This window comes from Manis pentadactyla, chromosome 4 (genome assembly GCF_030020395.1).
Source record: "Manis pentadactyla isolate mManPen7 chromosome 4, mManPen7.hap1, whole genome shotgun sequence".
NCBI lineage: Eukaryota > Metazoa > Chordata > Mammalia > Pholidota > Manidae > Manis > Manis pentadactyla.
The window spans coordinates 184,468,613-184,485,146 of NC_080022.1; the positions used below are offsets into that span (position 1 = coordinate 184,468,613).

Here is a 16,534-nt window from a genome sequence, read left to right on the forward strand (position 1 = left end):
GATCCTGTTGAGGGGACCCCAGCTGAGAGCACAAGTGGCACTAATACATTGTTCAGCCCTTCCTGTGAACAGAACACTAAAATTTGGGGCTCCCATACTTGTATTTGATGAACAGTATGTATTAACTGAGTAAATGCTTTCAGGTCTATGAAGAGCAGAGCTGCTTATTTACTTGAGCAATTTTCTTTCCAAAGCTTCATGAAAAGGTATTCCATTTCCCACTTTTTTGACCACTGACTTTTTAAACTAGAACACCTGGAGCTAGTTTCGGGTGTATACCACTCTGGATTATACACAAATCTGTTATAATTCATATTCCAGTGATGGAGAAAATAAAAGTCTTAACCTTCTTGTTTCTAAAGTTACTAAAACGTTGGTGTTAAGTTCATGCTATTTTCAATACATGCAAAGTTGTAATTTAAGTAGCCCCACTTAAAAGTGCTATTCTACTATTTTCTAGATATAAATCTGTAGTAGAAACCTATTTCCATAAAAGATTTCCTTAAGGGGGAGGGTGGGGAGCATGAAGTTTTTGAGTTTGAAGCAAGTTATCTAGTCTTTTACAAAATGTTAAAACGAAAAAGTCATCATTATTTTGAAGCTCTTGCATGTGCCACGCTGTTATTAATATGGCTCGTGTCTACTTTTGTAACTGTCTGATACACTGAGAGGCAATTAACCTTCCAAGTTTAAATATTCTAGGACAATTCCAACAACTCATCAGAGTTGACAGTAAATTTTGCTAATGTTAGAAACGTAAATCAGAAACATGCCATAAGTCAGGCATGTCTGGATGGACAAAGGAGTTATGAGCATTTTCTAAGTTATCTCAGAAAACCTTAATACTTATGTCTTACTAAATCTGCTTCTTTCAGAACATCCAGTGCATACCTCTAGCATTGCTCTTAAAACAGTGATTAAATACTGTGTGCATCCTGAAACCTTTGCACTAAGCACAGTGCCCTTCACCTAGGAGATACTCAGTAATTTCTTGCTGTGATTCACCAAGATACTGGATAAGCAGTCTTAAGAAATCATCAAGATTCTACAACTACCATGACATACTCAAGGAAAAAATTATTAACCAACAGATCTAACAGACGCACCACCCAACAGTGGCAGAATAAACAGTATTTCAAGTATGGTGGAACATTCTCTAGGACAGAATGCATGCCAGGCAATGTATAAGCCTCAAAAATTTAGGACTGTTATCACTCAAAGTATGTTCTATAAACCCAATGGAATTAAAACAGAAATCACCAACAGAAGGAATTCTGGGAAATTCACACTACGCAATCAGCATGGGTCAAAGAAAAAATAAGGAAAATTAGAAAATACTTTGAGATGAATGAAAACAGAAACAACTATATACCCAAATTTAAAGGACACAGCTAAAGCAGTTTAGAAATTTATAGCTGTAAATACCTATATTAATAGGGAAAATGTATTATAATTCATTTCAAACTGAGGTTCTATTATTTTGTTAATAAAACCCAAACCCCAAAGCACGTAATACAAGAATAATTTTTCATTAGGTTATTGGAGACTATGTACATGAGAAGCATGCCCTTTTGGTGGGGCCTTTAAATCTAACAGGGAAGGAGTGGAGCGAGGGGAAGAACACACAGAAATCTTGGGCTTTAATATATATGACCAACAAACAAATAGCTGAATTTGAAAATCACTTCTACAGTCTTTAAGGGCAACAGCTGTTCAGTGGGCATAGTTATGTTGGGTGCTCAAAGGTGGGCAGCTCAGGGCTTCTGAACACAAAGTATGACTTTTCAAGTTAATGAAAACTTAAAAAGTATTGGTTCTTTCTACATCAGTAACCTAAATTTAGGAAATCAGTAATGTAATTAAATCTCAAGGAAGGAGACATAGGGCTGCTAGTTTTTACTTCTAGCACTAAGTGAGGCCATTTATCACAAATTCATTTGGATACCTGATGTGAACAATATTATTAGCACAACTTTTGAGAAAATTCACACCAATTTCAGATTTAAGATCTACTCCAACTCAGATTTAACGCATGATTTTGAGAAAGTCTTAATCAACATGATCTTTGCTAACAATCTGCCATAGACATTTTTTGAGCTACTGCTGTTTTCTAAGACATATAGTACAGAAACAGAAACCCCATTCTTCCCTCCAAAGATAAAGTACCTGTTTACTTTCATTATTAAAAATTTGAATACAGCTTCACTGTTTTTCACTGTATCCATAAAGTACAATAAAAATAACTATAGCTGTATTCTTTAAATTACTGGGTTTTTTCTTTCTAAAAGATTACAGAAAAACTGAAAGGTGATATTGTACATAAAAAACCCTAAAGACTCCACTCCAAAACTACCAGAACTAATATCTGAATTCAGCAAAGTTGCAGGATACAAAATTAACACAGAAAATCTGTGGCTTTCCTATACACTAACAATGAACTAATAGGAAAACAATTCCATTCACAATAGCATCAAAAAGAATAAAATACCTAGGAATAAACCTAACCAAGGAAGTGAAAGACCTATACCCTGAAAACTACAAGACACTCTTAAGAGAAATTAAAGAGGACACTAACAAATGGAAACTCATCCCATGCTCCTGGCTAGGAAGAATTAATATTGTCAAAATGGCCATCCTGCCCAAAGCAATATACAGATTCGATGCAATCCCTATCAAAACACCAACAGCATTCTTCAATGAACTGGAACAAATAGTTCAAAAATTCATATGGAACCACCATAGACCCCGAATAGCCAAAGCAATCCTGAGAAGGAAGAATAAAGTGGGGGGATCTCTCTCCCCAACTTCAAGATCTACTACAGAGCTACAGTAATCAAGACAATTTGGTACTGGCACAAGAACAGAGTCACAGACCAGTGGAACAGAATAGAGTCCAGACATTAACCCAAACATATATGGTCAACTAATATTCGATAAAGGGGCCATGGACATACAATGGGGAAATGACAGTCTCTTCAACAGGTGGTGCTGGCAAAACTGGACAGCTACACGTAAGAGAATGAAACTGGATCACTGTCTAATCCCATACACAAAAGTAAATTCGAAATGGATCAAAGATCTGAATATAAGTCATGAAACCATAAAACTCTTAGAAAAAAACATAGGCAAAAATCTCTTGGACATAAATATGAGTGACTTCTTCATGAACGTATCTCCCCAGGCAAGGGAAACAAAAGCAAAAATGAACAGGTGGGACTATATCAAGCTGAAAAGCTTCTGTACAGCAAAGGACACCATCAACAGAACAAAAAGGTGCCCTACAGTATGGGAGAATGTATTCATAAATGACAGATCCGATAAAGGGTTGACATCCAAAATATATAAAGAGCTCACACACCTCAACAAACAAAAAGCAAATAATCCAATTAAAAAATGGGCAGAGGAGTTGAATAGACAGTTCTCTAAAGAAGAAATTCAGATGGCCAACAGACACATGAAAAGATGCTCCACATCGCTTGTCATCAGAGAAATGCAAATTAAAACCACAATGAGATATCATCTCACACCAGTAAGGATGGCTACCATCTAAAAGACACATAACAACAAATGTTGGCGAGGTTGTGGAGAAAGGGGAACCCTCCTACACTGCTGGTGGGAATATAAATTAGTTCAGCCATTGTGGAAAGCAGTATGGAGGTTCCTCAAAAAACTAAAAATAGAAATACCATTTGGCCCAGGAATTCCACATCTAGGAATTTACCCCAAGAATGCAGCATCCAGTTTGAAAAAGACAGATGCACCCCTATGTTTATCGCAGCACTATTTACAATAGCCAAGATATGGAAGCAACCTAAGTGTCCATCAGTAGATGAATGGATAAAGATGTGGTACATATACACAATGGAATATTACTCAGCCATAAGAAAAAAACAAATCCTACCATTCGCAACAACATGGATGGAGCTAGAGGGTATTATGCTCAGTGAAATAAGCCAGGCAGAGAAAGACAAGTACCAAATGATTTCACTCATATGTGGAGTATAAGAACAAAAGAAAACTGAAGGAACAAAACAGCAGCAGAAGCACAGAACCCAAGAATGGACTAATAGTTACCAAAGGGAAAGGGACTGGGGAGGACGGGTGGGGAGGGAGGGATAAGGGTGGAAAAAAAAGAAAGGGGGCATTACGATTAGCATGTATAGTGTGTGGGGGCACGGGGAGGGCTGTGCAACACAGAGAAGACAAGTAGTAATTTTACAGCATCTTACTTATGTTGATGGACAGTGACTGTGAACGGGAATGTGGGGGGGACTTGAAGGGGGAGCCTAGTAAACATAATGTCCTTCATTTAATTATAGATTAATGATACCAAAATAAAATTAAAAAAAAAAAAAAAACACCACAATGAGGTATCACCTCACAACAGTAAGGATGGCTACCATCCAAAAGACAAACAACAACAAATGTTGGCGAGGTTGTGGAGAAAGGGGAACCCTCCTACACTGTTGGTGGGAATGTAAATTAGTTCAACCATTGTGGAAAGCAGTATGGAGGTTCCTCAAAATGCTTAAAATAGAAATACCACTTGACCCAGGAATTCCACTTCTAGGAATTTACCCTAAGAATGCAGCAGCCCAGTTTGAAAAAGACAGATGCACCCCTATGTTTATTGCAGCACTATTTACAATAGCCAAGAAATGGAAGCAACCTAAATGTCCATCGGTAGATGAATGGATAAAGAAGATGTGGTACATATACACAATGGAATTTTATTCAGCCATAAGAAGAAAACAAATCCTACCATTTGCAACAACATGGATGGAGCTGGAGTGTATTATGCTCAGTGAAATAAGCCAGGTGGAGAAAGACAAGTACCAAATGATTTCACTCATATGTGGAGTATAAGAGCAAAGAAAAACTGAAGGAACAAAACAGCAGCAGAATCACAGAACCCACGAATGGACTAACAGTTACCAAAGGGAAAGGGACTGGGGAGGATGGGTGGGTAGGGAGGGATACGGACGGGGAAAAAGAAAGGGGGCATTAAGATTAGCATGTATAATGTGGAGGGGGTATGGGGTGAGCTCTACAACACAGAGAAGACAAGTAGTGATTTTACAGCATACGCTGATGGACAGTGACTGTGAAGGGGTATGTGGGGGGGACTTGGTGAAGGGGGGGAGCCTAGTAAACATAATGTTCTTCATGTAATTGTAGATTAATGATACCAAAAAAAAAAAAATACATAGGACTCACTAATATATCCCTAATACATAGTAATTTGGTGGATCAACAAATATTTGCTGAGTGAATGAATAAATATTATAAATATTCAAATATTTATATACAAATAAAGGACTTTTCTTGGTTCCATAAAAAAAAAAAATAAAGAACTGAAAGGTGAGTTTCTCTGGGAAGAGAGTTTGCCTTCTGCATTTTCTAACAGTGCATACAACGTTTATTTATTAAATTTTTAAAAGTTGCCCAGATCACAAGAGTATGGCATTTCTTTTACACTTTTCTATTAAATAATTTTAACAAATGTTTAAAAATAATATAATGAAAACACCTGATTTTTTTTAACTGCGCAATAGATTAACTAAAACCCACTAATAACTTCAAACCGTTGTCTTTCAATTTTACTTCGGAAGACAAACATTTTACAGAAGTTGATAAGTAATACCATGAGGCTTGACTAGAGCTAAATATGGATAAAAGACCAGGAGGGAGAAATGGACAATTAAGCTTGAAAAACTACAATTTGGTTGCATCAGAAATTTTAATCCAGTTGGGAGAATGACCTAAATCAAAAGTTAAGTATGTGATTGATAAATAGTAACTACACTAGAGGGGGTGAAGATTTAATAATGTGGGTAACTGCTGAACCACTGTGTTGTATATTTGAAACCAACCTAACATTGTATATCAACAATACTTTAATAAAAAAAAAAGTAAAATATGTAAGAAAGCACGTAACTTTCTTATCAGGTGCAGGGAAAAGATTAGCTAGATATAATTAGATATCTGGGCAGCAAGACCAATTTCAGGGCCAATTTGTTTGCTTATTAAGCAGAAGGGTTGAGCACATTTCTAGTTTATGGTCTGTCGCATACTCTAGATAAAGTCTATGTATGCAATAGCCCTGGACAAGGTGGAGGATGCTTGTGCTTCCTGCACTAAGGAGAGTCTCAATACGAAACAATTTGCTCCATGAGGCTATGCACAGTGATTTTTTTCCTTGTAAAAAAGCAAAATAGGCCTTAAAGTGTTTGTTGACTTGTAAACTGACATCTGGAAAACTACTGCAGTGTTTATTTTATTGCTTTTCTGATTACGAAACTAACATATGCTTGTAAAAGCATCCATTTTAGAAATGTGTGCAATATAGTTAAAAGTTCACCATAATCCCACCATCCAGAGAAAACCATTACCAACATGACAGTTTTCTTTTTGCTTTGTATTGCAATACATGTAAGTGCTGTTTCAGTAAGTCACTACCTTTTTCTCAAAAGCTCTCAAAAGAGCCTCCTGGTTCTAAAGTTGAACATTTGCAGCATCAACTAAACAAACCCTGGTATGTCTATTTTCCCATCTTTTTCAAACCATGAGTTAGGATGGATCATCTCCCTCCAGAAGGAATTCATTTAGCCAAAGAAAAAGACTGAATTAAAACTTCATCTATGAACACACACCATTTCTCAGCTATCAAAATTTCTACTTAACCTGACACAGCTATTAAAGCAAATTAATCATCAGAAGGAATGTGTCTTGAAAAAATTATGTGCTCTTGTCCAGTACCTTAGATGCTGAGTAAAGAAGTTTAATCATTTCACAAATCTGGTTCCATAGTTCTATAAAACACTGTTTAAACTGTAAAATAATGTCCTATGATTAAAGAAAATTAGAGAATAAAGTAAACATAAGCTGTGCTATTATTATGTTTTCTGGCTACGGATTTGGGCTATTCTCATTTAACGTGATTTCAAGTAGGCCATCTATTCAGCCCTTTTGGGCAGTAGAGCAACATATATATCAAAAGCCTCCTTTCAGATTATGAACTAAATTGTTAACAGGAACAAGCTAAATAGCCAGCAACAGGGAAATAGTTAAGTCAATTATAGATCATTAACTTAAAAATATTTAAAAATACTAAGCCATTAAAAATAATTAGTAAAATTAATATGAGAAAATGGTGACATACATTGTATTTTAAGTCCACTACAATTACAGCATTATAAAAATGTGTGTATAATGATAAAGCCTAAAAGATACCTGAAACAGTAAAAAAATACTGGAAGGGGGAGTATGCAATGCAGAATTTTGAGTTTCCTATCTTTTTTTCCCTATTAATATATATTATTTTTAAATGCTAAAGTGGAAATATTACTAATAAAATACTGTAAATATACTCCCTTTCCCCTAGTAATCCATTTCAATCCACACATACTTACCTATGAAAATAAGGAGCTATGAAATAACGACACAAAGATGACAAGCAACAATCAATATCCTCACTAGAAACACATACTCCTTTCTTGTTCTCTGTGGAGTCCGCAGGTTCAAAGCCCAAAATGCATTTCCTCTCTTTATGACCGAACTGATGTGTTTTGTATTTTCCAAAAGCAAAATGTTACAAAAAGCTTTTGCTCTTTTGCTTTAACCAATATTCTTTTAAAAACCAGTATTAAACTAAAGGTTAAATAAATTAGTTAACAAAGCCATTGTTAAGGTGAGGAGAAACTTTCAATATTTTACTGTTAATTAGTACCTGCTTTGATAAAAATATTAGAAAATGTAAGAACTGCTAGAAATAGGACTTAAGTAGGCTCTAAGCTTTCCCACAAGGTAAAGAAAAACATATTAAAGCATTATATTTATAGTATCCTTAGGATTTTAAAAAGTTGTTTGGCACCCAAAAGACAAGGAACAACAAATGCTGGCGAGGATGTGGAGAAAGAGGAACCCTCCTAACATTGTTGGTGGGAATGTAAATTAGTTCAGCCAATGTGGAAAGCAATATGGAGGTTCCTCAAAAAACTAAAATTAGAAATACCACTGACCCAGGAACTCCACTCCTAGGAATTTACCCGAAGAAAACAAGATCCCAGATTCAAAAAGACATATGCACCCCTATGTTTATTGCAGCACTATTTACAAGAGCCAAGATAAGGAAGCAACCTAAAAGTCCATCAGTAGATGAATGGATAAAGAAGAGGTAGTACATAAACACAATGGAATATCATTCAGCTGTAAGAAGAAAACAAATCCTACCATTTGCAACAACATGGATGGAGCTAAAGAGTATTATGCTCAGTGAAATAAGCCAAGCAGAGAAAGACAAGTACCAAATGATTTCACTCATTTGTGGAGTATAACAACAAAGCAAAACTGAAGGAACAAAACAGCAGCAGACTCACAGACTCCAAGGACTAGCAGTTACTAAAGGGAAGGGGGTGGGGAGGGATGGAGAACGGGATTAAGGGGCATTATGATTAACACACATAATGGAGGGGGGCACCGGGAAGGCAGTATAGCAGAGAGAAGTCAAGTAGTGATTCTATAGCATCTTACTACGCTGATGGACAGTGACTGCATGGGGTGTGGAGGGGACTTGATTATATGAGTCAATGTAGTAACCACAATGTTGCTCATGTGAAACCTTCATAAGATTGTTTATCAATGATACCGTAATAAAAAAATAAAAATAAAAAGTTGTTTGGGGGAAAATGCAGCTATTTTTGGTATTGAGACCAGAGAGAATGTCCTCCCACAGGTCCTCACCAGGACACTTACAGATAATAAAAGACTCCTTAATATGCATGCCGTAAAACACAACAGTGAGATTTCCCCCAGGCTGTTGCTTCTAACATCTCTCTCAATGTTAGCCAACAGCATAGTCCCAAAGCTCCTTTCAGCTGCAGATGGTCCACGGGAGAGAGGCCCGGCAGATGTGTAGGTTTCTCTGCTTTCAGGTTTAATTCTGAGAGAGACCAGACTTCTAAGAATGGAGAAACTGCTAGTATGTCACACAATCCTCCATCAACAGTGTGCTTTTCAGCAGAGCTCCGGACAAAGTGTGAACAGTTCTGAGTTTGAGGTAATATCAGGACAAGGACTTGTCCAGTTTTATAGGTAGAGCCAAGTGACTTAATAGTTACCTGAGCCTGGTGTTAGAATGACATCCTCTTACCATAGTTGTGCACCTGAATAATAATAAAACTGATGGCAGCTAGCATTATCTACTTAATGCTGGCCACCGCTTTAAGCAAGTAATATATTGTTCTTTTAATCCTCACTGCGGCTCTAGGAAGGTAGGTGCTATTCTCATTTTACAGACCGGAGAACCAAAGCTCCAAGCAAACTGCCCAAGATCCCAGCACCAAACAGGTCAGTAGCAGATCTAGGATTCCAAGGTGGGCCCAGCCCAAGTGCTGGCATGCGTGTTGTTTACACAGTGCTAGAGGTCTCTCATTCCACATCCACAAGGAGGTGAAGCTGAGGGAGTATTTGCCAAAAGGACCAAGAGCTTCCCCAAAAAAGTTATTTTGAGTCACTTCTCAAAAGGTCTCTACGTTTTATGACACTGAGCATAGCCACAGTGAACTTTAGCCTAAAGATCTGAAAACAGGTTAAACCTGAGCCATTAAAGAACAAACCAATCAACCCCTGACAAAGCACTTTATTTCCGGAATATTCATCAAGGTAAAATAGATGCAAAATATTAACAACTCTATTTGAATATAATTTCAGTTTTAATAGAACTGGTAAATTTAAATTATAATAATACAAAAAAGGAGTAAAAATCACCTGAAATCTAGCCCCTTAATGCTTCTTACTTTTAGAAAGAAATTTATGTATTCAATAAGAAAAAAGAAATAAATAGCAAATTTCCTTAACTAGTGCTCTTTCTCTAGTTTGACCTCATTTGGGTACAAAAAGGCCCTACAGGAAAGTGGTTAAGAACATGGAGTCTGAGTTCACACCTATCTGGATCTGAATCCTAACTAATCAACTTGGTTTTTCACCCTAAGTTACTTAAGCTAAGCACAGGGTTCCTGATCAGCAAAATGGGGATAATAGCATGTCTTTATTGGGATTATTGTGAAGATTAAAAGGGAATGCAAGTAAAATCCTTAGCTTAGTGCAGGACATACTAAGCACTCATGTATTAGCTACATCAGCACTTTTTAAAAGAGGATCCATTTAATTCTCTGGGCAAGTACAGACATTATTCTGTGTTGATAACAGATTTACATCAACATTGACACCTTCACAATATTCCACTTTACATTTGCTCTGAAGCCCCCTACCAATGGGCTACTTAGGTTTTTTGTTTTTGCTAATATGATTAATTCAAAGATGACCCCCTTTACATTTTAATATCTCTGAAATACATTATACAGATAATCATTTCATAATTTAATTGTAGAAATTTCTTTTCTAAGTGCCATACAGATTCACTGAAATAAACATCCTTATGTCTATATTTCTTAAAACCTGTTTGAGAATTTTCTTAGAACAAATTCTTAAAAGTGGAACTGCTGGGTCACTTTCACATCACTAAGCTACCATTCACCTCCATGGGCAGGAGGCCACAGTACCCATTTCTCCACACCATGGCCAACAGATGGTGGTGTCAATCTATCATTTTTGGTACACTGACAGGGAAAATTTTTTCCCATTTCTCTCACTTTTTAAGTCATCTTACTTCAGACAGGAAGTCCTATAAGTCACTTAGCAGAAGCACTAAAGATTTGAAAACAGGTTAAACCTCAGCGATGGCTGGCTGTTCATGCCTGGCAGGTGAGCAAAGCAGGACTGTTGATATCTTTTACTTCTGGTTTACTCATACCTGACAGTTAAGAGTGCATTCATGTATCATGGAGGAAGCACTGCAGTCAGACCTAAGATCAAACCCCAGCTCTGCCATTTACTGGATGCATGAACCTGAGCAAGTTACGTGACTTCTGAGCCCATTTCTGTACACATGATATGGGGCTATCGAAGCCCCCATTAGAAGCAATGTATAACTTTGCGACAGATAGTAAATAGTAGCTATTCAATGATGACTTCAACTACAATGGCTTACAAAGGTGAAACTGGAAGACCCCAAGAATTGTGTTTCCTCTCATTTCTTTCTCCGATGACTGGTCTTCAGCCAGTTGCGCCAAAGGAGTCCTGCATAGGAACTGAAAGCTCATTCTCAGCACCTGTTTAGAAATTGTCCATTCAGATAAAGAAGATGTGGTACATATACACAATGGAATATTATTCAGCCAGAAAACAAATCCTACCATTTGCAACAACATGGATGGAGCTAGAGGGTATTATGCTCAGTGAAATAAGTCAGGCAGAAAAACACAAGTATCAAATGATTTCACTCATCTGTGGAGTACAAGAACAAAGAAAAAACCTGAAGGAACAAAACAGCAACAGATTCACAGAACCCAAAGGGAAAGGGACTGGGGATGATGGGTGGGAAGGGAGTGATAAAGGGAAAAAGGGGGGGGGCATTACTATTACCAGACATAATGGGGGTGCACAGGGAGGGTTGTACAACACAGAGAAGACAAGTAGTGATTCTACAGCATCTCACTAGACTGATGGACAGTGACTGTAATGGAGTATGTGGGGGAGACTTGGTGTTGGGGGGAGTCTAGTAAACATAATGTTCCTCATGTAATTTTAGATTAATGATACCAAAATAAAATAATAATAATAATAAATAAAGGGAGGGTTGAAACAAAATAAAGTGTAAAACAAAACACCTTAAAAAAAAAAAAGAAACTATCCATTCAGGTGATCAGGGGAAAAATGAGTATAATGAAGGCAAACAAATTATTTGCTCTGATAGAAATCAAACTAACTGTCCTTATTCCTACAGATTAAGTGCAGTATTTTGGGTTTAGTCAACAAGATTTATAAGAATTCTTATCAACAGGCAAGATCTACAAAGTGTACTCATACTAGGACTTTAAAATAGTGAAGAAAAAAATAAAACACAACACCTGAAATGAGACCCCCCAAAGCAAAATGCAGAACTTACAGCTGTTGTGAAAACCGTAAGCAACTGAATCCTAGTTCAGATTTCTGGCTCTCAGAAATATACTTGCAGGGCATTCTTTTCTCGGTGACACAGGAGACATTCCAAGGCCTCTAGCTGACAGGCAGAAATCCCATTATTTTTGCTTTCAGCATCTCTCAAAACTATCCCCATCCTTCATTCCTCATCTCCAATACCAATGCAGGCACTTGTCTCACAGCCTGGCAACTTTGTCTTCCAGGCTGGGACTCCAGGCTTGCCTCCTTGCAGTCCATCCACTATACATACAGAACACTAAAAACCTTCAGAGGCTTAAGAACAAGATCAAATTTTTACTGGGTTTTTCTTATTCTATCCTATCTTATTTTCCACTCGGTCACAGACTATCCCCTTATTTTGGCATTCCTGTCTTAAATACAAGCACAGCCCACCCACCCCCTTCCTCACCTGGCCCTGTCCTATGCATCTCATAAAGTCCAGTTCATGCCACACCTCCACGATAGCTTTTTCTGACTTGAGCTCATGCAAATCTCTCCCCTTTCTAAACTCCTCTGGCAGTCACAGTAACACAGCTTTAGCATTCCACCAAATACTAGTTCACTGCTGAGTACTAGTAGTTGTGATCTTAAATCATTTAACCTCTATGGGCCACCAGTTCCTCATCTGAAAAATAATAGAAGTCTAAATTAAGAGATTTTTAAAAGGGCTTTTCCTGTTCTAAAAATCCTCATATTTTATATTCACATATTATCTATTCATGTTATTTTTATTTACATAATATTTATATTAACATATTAATCTCACATCTCTTATTTAGAATTCCTGAAGGGAGAACGTACATCTTATATTTTCCTCCCCAACTCTCAAAGCAACTTATCCTTGATGTGGTTGAAGGAATGGTCGATAAATGTAACATGAAATAGTCACCAGTCCCAAGATAGAAGTACACTTCAATGATCCAAGAGTGAGCCCAAACCCTATTTCTAAAGCAGTTTAAGAAACTTGTAGAGGCAGTTAGTGCCAGACACAGTAGGAGACACCAAAGTAATCGATCCACTGCTCATTCTCTTCTAGAGCAAAAGGTCTGCCTCAACAGAAAACAAGAATCCGCCCGAGAATGGACTGAGCACAGCTTTGAGAGCTCAAAATGGTCTCTTAATTCCTACGCCACACTGTTTGAAGTACGTGTACAGAAGCCTCTAAATGGCAGATGCAACTTTTAGGAAAGCTCAGATGTTTTATGTGCCCTGGTGCCGAGTATTCAGAGGCTGTGCTTGTGGAGAACCCCTACAAGCCTGCCCTACAACAGTGGGGAAATTTAGGTTCGTTTCAGCCATGCAAGGCCTGAAACCTACAATAGAAGAGCAATTCCTTCCATTTCTATGCCCCAGTGCCCTCCCCTCTCCTTCCCGCCCCAAGAAAAACACAAGCTTTTATAATAGGGAAAGTAACAAAGGCAGATATATCAAAGCATTCAGTTCTATTTTAGGCTTCCACTAAAGTGTTTTTACTTTCTCTCTTTTTTCAGGGCAGTACAAGTCAACATGTAAAAAGAAAATAAGGAAGTAGTCTGCTGGAGGACAGGAGTCAACATTAACCAAAAGGTAACCAGAAACTCCAAGATAGTGAGGATGTAATTCCTTCTGAACTCTAGTCAGGGGCAGAGGGCTAAGCCCCTTTCTATTTCATCATCTTCAAATAAAATGTATTCACTACCCATATGCACACACACCCCCATCAAGAGAGGGCAAATCTATCCCCATTTCAGTCAAGTTAAACTGGTCAATACTGAGACAGGGACCATAAATGTAGTCAGAATAGGGTGAGGGCCTTCGGAGGGGGCAGGGCAGGATATTTGCAGCCAGAGCAATGTAACTACATGCAGGGAACCCCCCCTGCTAAAACTCTATGTTAAACATTGAGCTCTAGAATCATTCTTCAGTAAAATTAGTTAATGTTCCCCAGATGAAGAAGAGTAGCACATGTTTTATTACGCTAACCATTTATAATCATATGTAAGGTTCTCTTTAGCATACTAAAAGGCCCAGGCCTATGTGCTGTCTTTCTCCTTCAGATCTAATGAAGTGCTTTTGCAAACTGGGCAACTAATTTAGCAAGTAAGCCCAGGCATAAACAACAGGGTAAAAGGCAGGAAGGATTCCACCTTAAAGATAAGATTGCATTAAATACCCAAGAAGTTAAGACGTTAGAAATTCTTAACTTACTCTTTAGCAAAACAATACCTTGGACCCACCTTGGGGGCTGAGCAGTTGGCCTTGTTTCCTGTGCCCCCAGACCAAGATGCTGGTATCTCAGGGAGAAATCATCAGAGGAAGTTGCTTGTGTTAAGTTAATTCTAAATATTCAGAGACCACTTAACAAGTCTACACCCCTAAGTTTTTTTATGTTCTCGAAAAATCCTCAGCTGCCTATAAAACCCCCTAGACAACGCACCACTACGGACTCGGACTCTCTTGTCCCCTCCTGGCGTGAGCCAGGAGCTCTGTCCTTTCACTGGATCTCTAAATAAAAGCCTGTACCTTGGTCTCCTACCTTGACTGTTTGTGAAGCTCATTCTTCGGCTCCGCAAACAAGAACCCCGGCATCAATACCACTGGTCCAGCCACTTCTAAATATGTTTGGCTCACAATTAACATCCTAAAGGGTTATCAAATCAAAGCGACTCAAATGAAGTCAATTACTCTATGAATAACCAGATGAAGAAAACACTGCTTTTCAAGTAACACTCTTAAAACAAAGCAGCGTCCCTCCTCTTCACTCAGCTTTTTCACTGAATTATGAGACAAAGGGCAACTACTGTATTGTCACTTTTTTTTTGGAGTAAAGCCACAAGATGACTAATAAACAGCTAACAGTCACCATTCAAAAGCAATAACGATATTATGACTTCATATACCAGTTATCTATCAAACTGGAAAGAACAAAATATATGTATTTTTGTCCCTCCTCAAAGAAAATCTGAAAGTAAATGTGAGAACTGATTCACTCTCCCACCATAAAAATTTCTGGGGGAATATTAAACAGTATTTCTTCTTAATTACAGGACAGGAGAGAAGAGTTTTATACTTGTTCAAGAATTTATCAACTTAAACTGGAGAACTTACGAAATGTTCATGGTCTAGGACAGACTTCAGTGATAGTAAACAGGGAAAGTTCTTATCTAAAAATAATCTTAAAAACAGCCCTCAATTTCCTAGTTTTTAAAAAATCTGTTGCATTAGTGCTAAATATGCAATGGGGTAAACTTAGCAAAAAATATGAACTACCAGGCTTCCAGGTTCGTTTTTAGGGTAAAGCGTAGTGGAGAAATATAAGCCTGTATTAAAAACAAGAAAAACTCTGGCCCCAAAGGGTTTTCATATAGGCCACAATGCTATCTGCTGAAACAGTAATCACCAAATTACCTCTGTATAAACATGATGCAGAGTAATTTAGTAGTCTAAGTTATGTTTGGTCTGATTTCTAGCTGAGAAAACAGAAACAACATACATGTCACTGCAACACCTAAGCTGGTTCTGTCTGCTTTCTGACAATTTATGCTGACTTTGAGAATACCCTCGAAAAGCCTGGTGTCACAAAAACAGCGTTGGAAAGAACACACACACACAGGGGTCCTTCTCTCTCCTTACAGGATTCTTCAATACCACCTTTGATGAAGTACAACCTACATTTCGAATACCAAGAAACTACCGAGAAGATAACTTTGGAGTAGAATTCTATGCCTTGGGCAATGAGAGCAAAATAGTAACTATCCATAGGCCTGCATAACTTAAACAAAAACAAAAAGAACCACTAGTCCTTTTATAAAGGACAGTATTTCCACATTTCCGCTTTCTTCCTCTCTGTAAAACTAATAATTTCATTCAGGGGTAGTAAATACAGGGACAGCAAATTCCAACAAATCAGACTAAAGCTCAGAGGGGGAAAAAAGAGGTTAAAACTTGAGACAGTGAATATGCAAACAAATTTCAGTTTTTCCTCATTTAGAGTTGACTCTCTACTTGGTAACACCCACCCTTAGCAAAAATAAATTACATATCCAAAAGGGCAAGCTGCTCCAGTCAATTGGGTAAACAACATAATTAACATGTGCCAGGTGGAAAGTGAATTCTTATGTAGATAGTGGAGCTCAAAGTGAGCTGCAAACTGTAAAGCAACTTATTTTAAAATTGTCAGCAGGTTTCTTTTGTGCAATTAGAGTTTACTATAGGGTAATTATTTCTCAAGTTTTTTTTAGGAAAACATAAATCTGACTTGCACAAGAGCAAGGTGAAATCCCTTAGTTTTCGCACAAAGAATTAAACAGATTCTTTAATGATTTTTTGCATATACTTCCAACTACCTCTCTAAACTGGGGGAAATTAATTTCTAATCAACTAGGATCACATTTCATAACGCAAAAAAATCTTTGACTATGTAAAATAAGACTGAGTAATTTTACATAAATACTTCAAGTTCAGGTCTTTTAAAAAAATCCTCTAGTGTTTTATAAAACTCTATAACTCAATC

General features: G+C 37.5%; 1 protein-coding gene across 1 annotated transcript in view; it reads right to left on the minus strand.

Annotated features, from left to right (window-relative positions):
* The window catches only part of GRB2 (growth factor receptor bound protein 2), a 75,129-nt gene that overhangs the window by 50,921 nt on the left and 7,674 nt on the right, over window positions 1-16,534 (minus strand). The gene's annotated exons all lie outside the window — the stretch shown is intronic.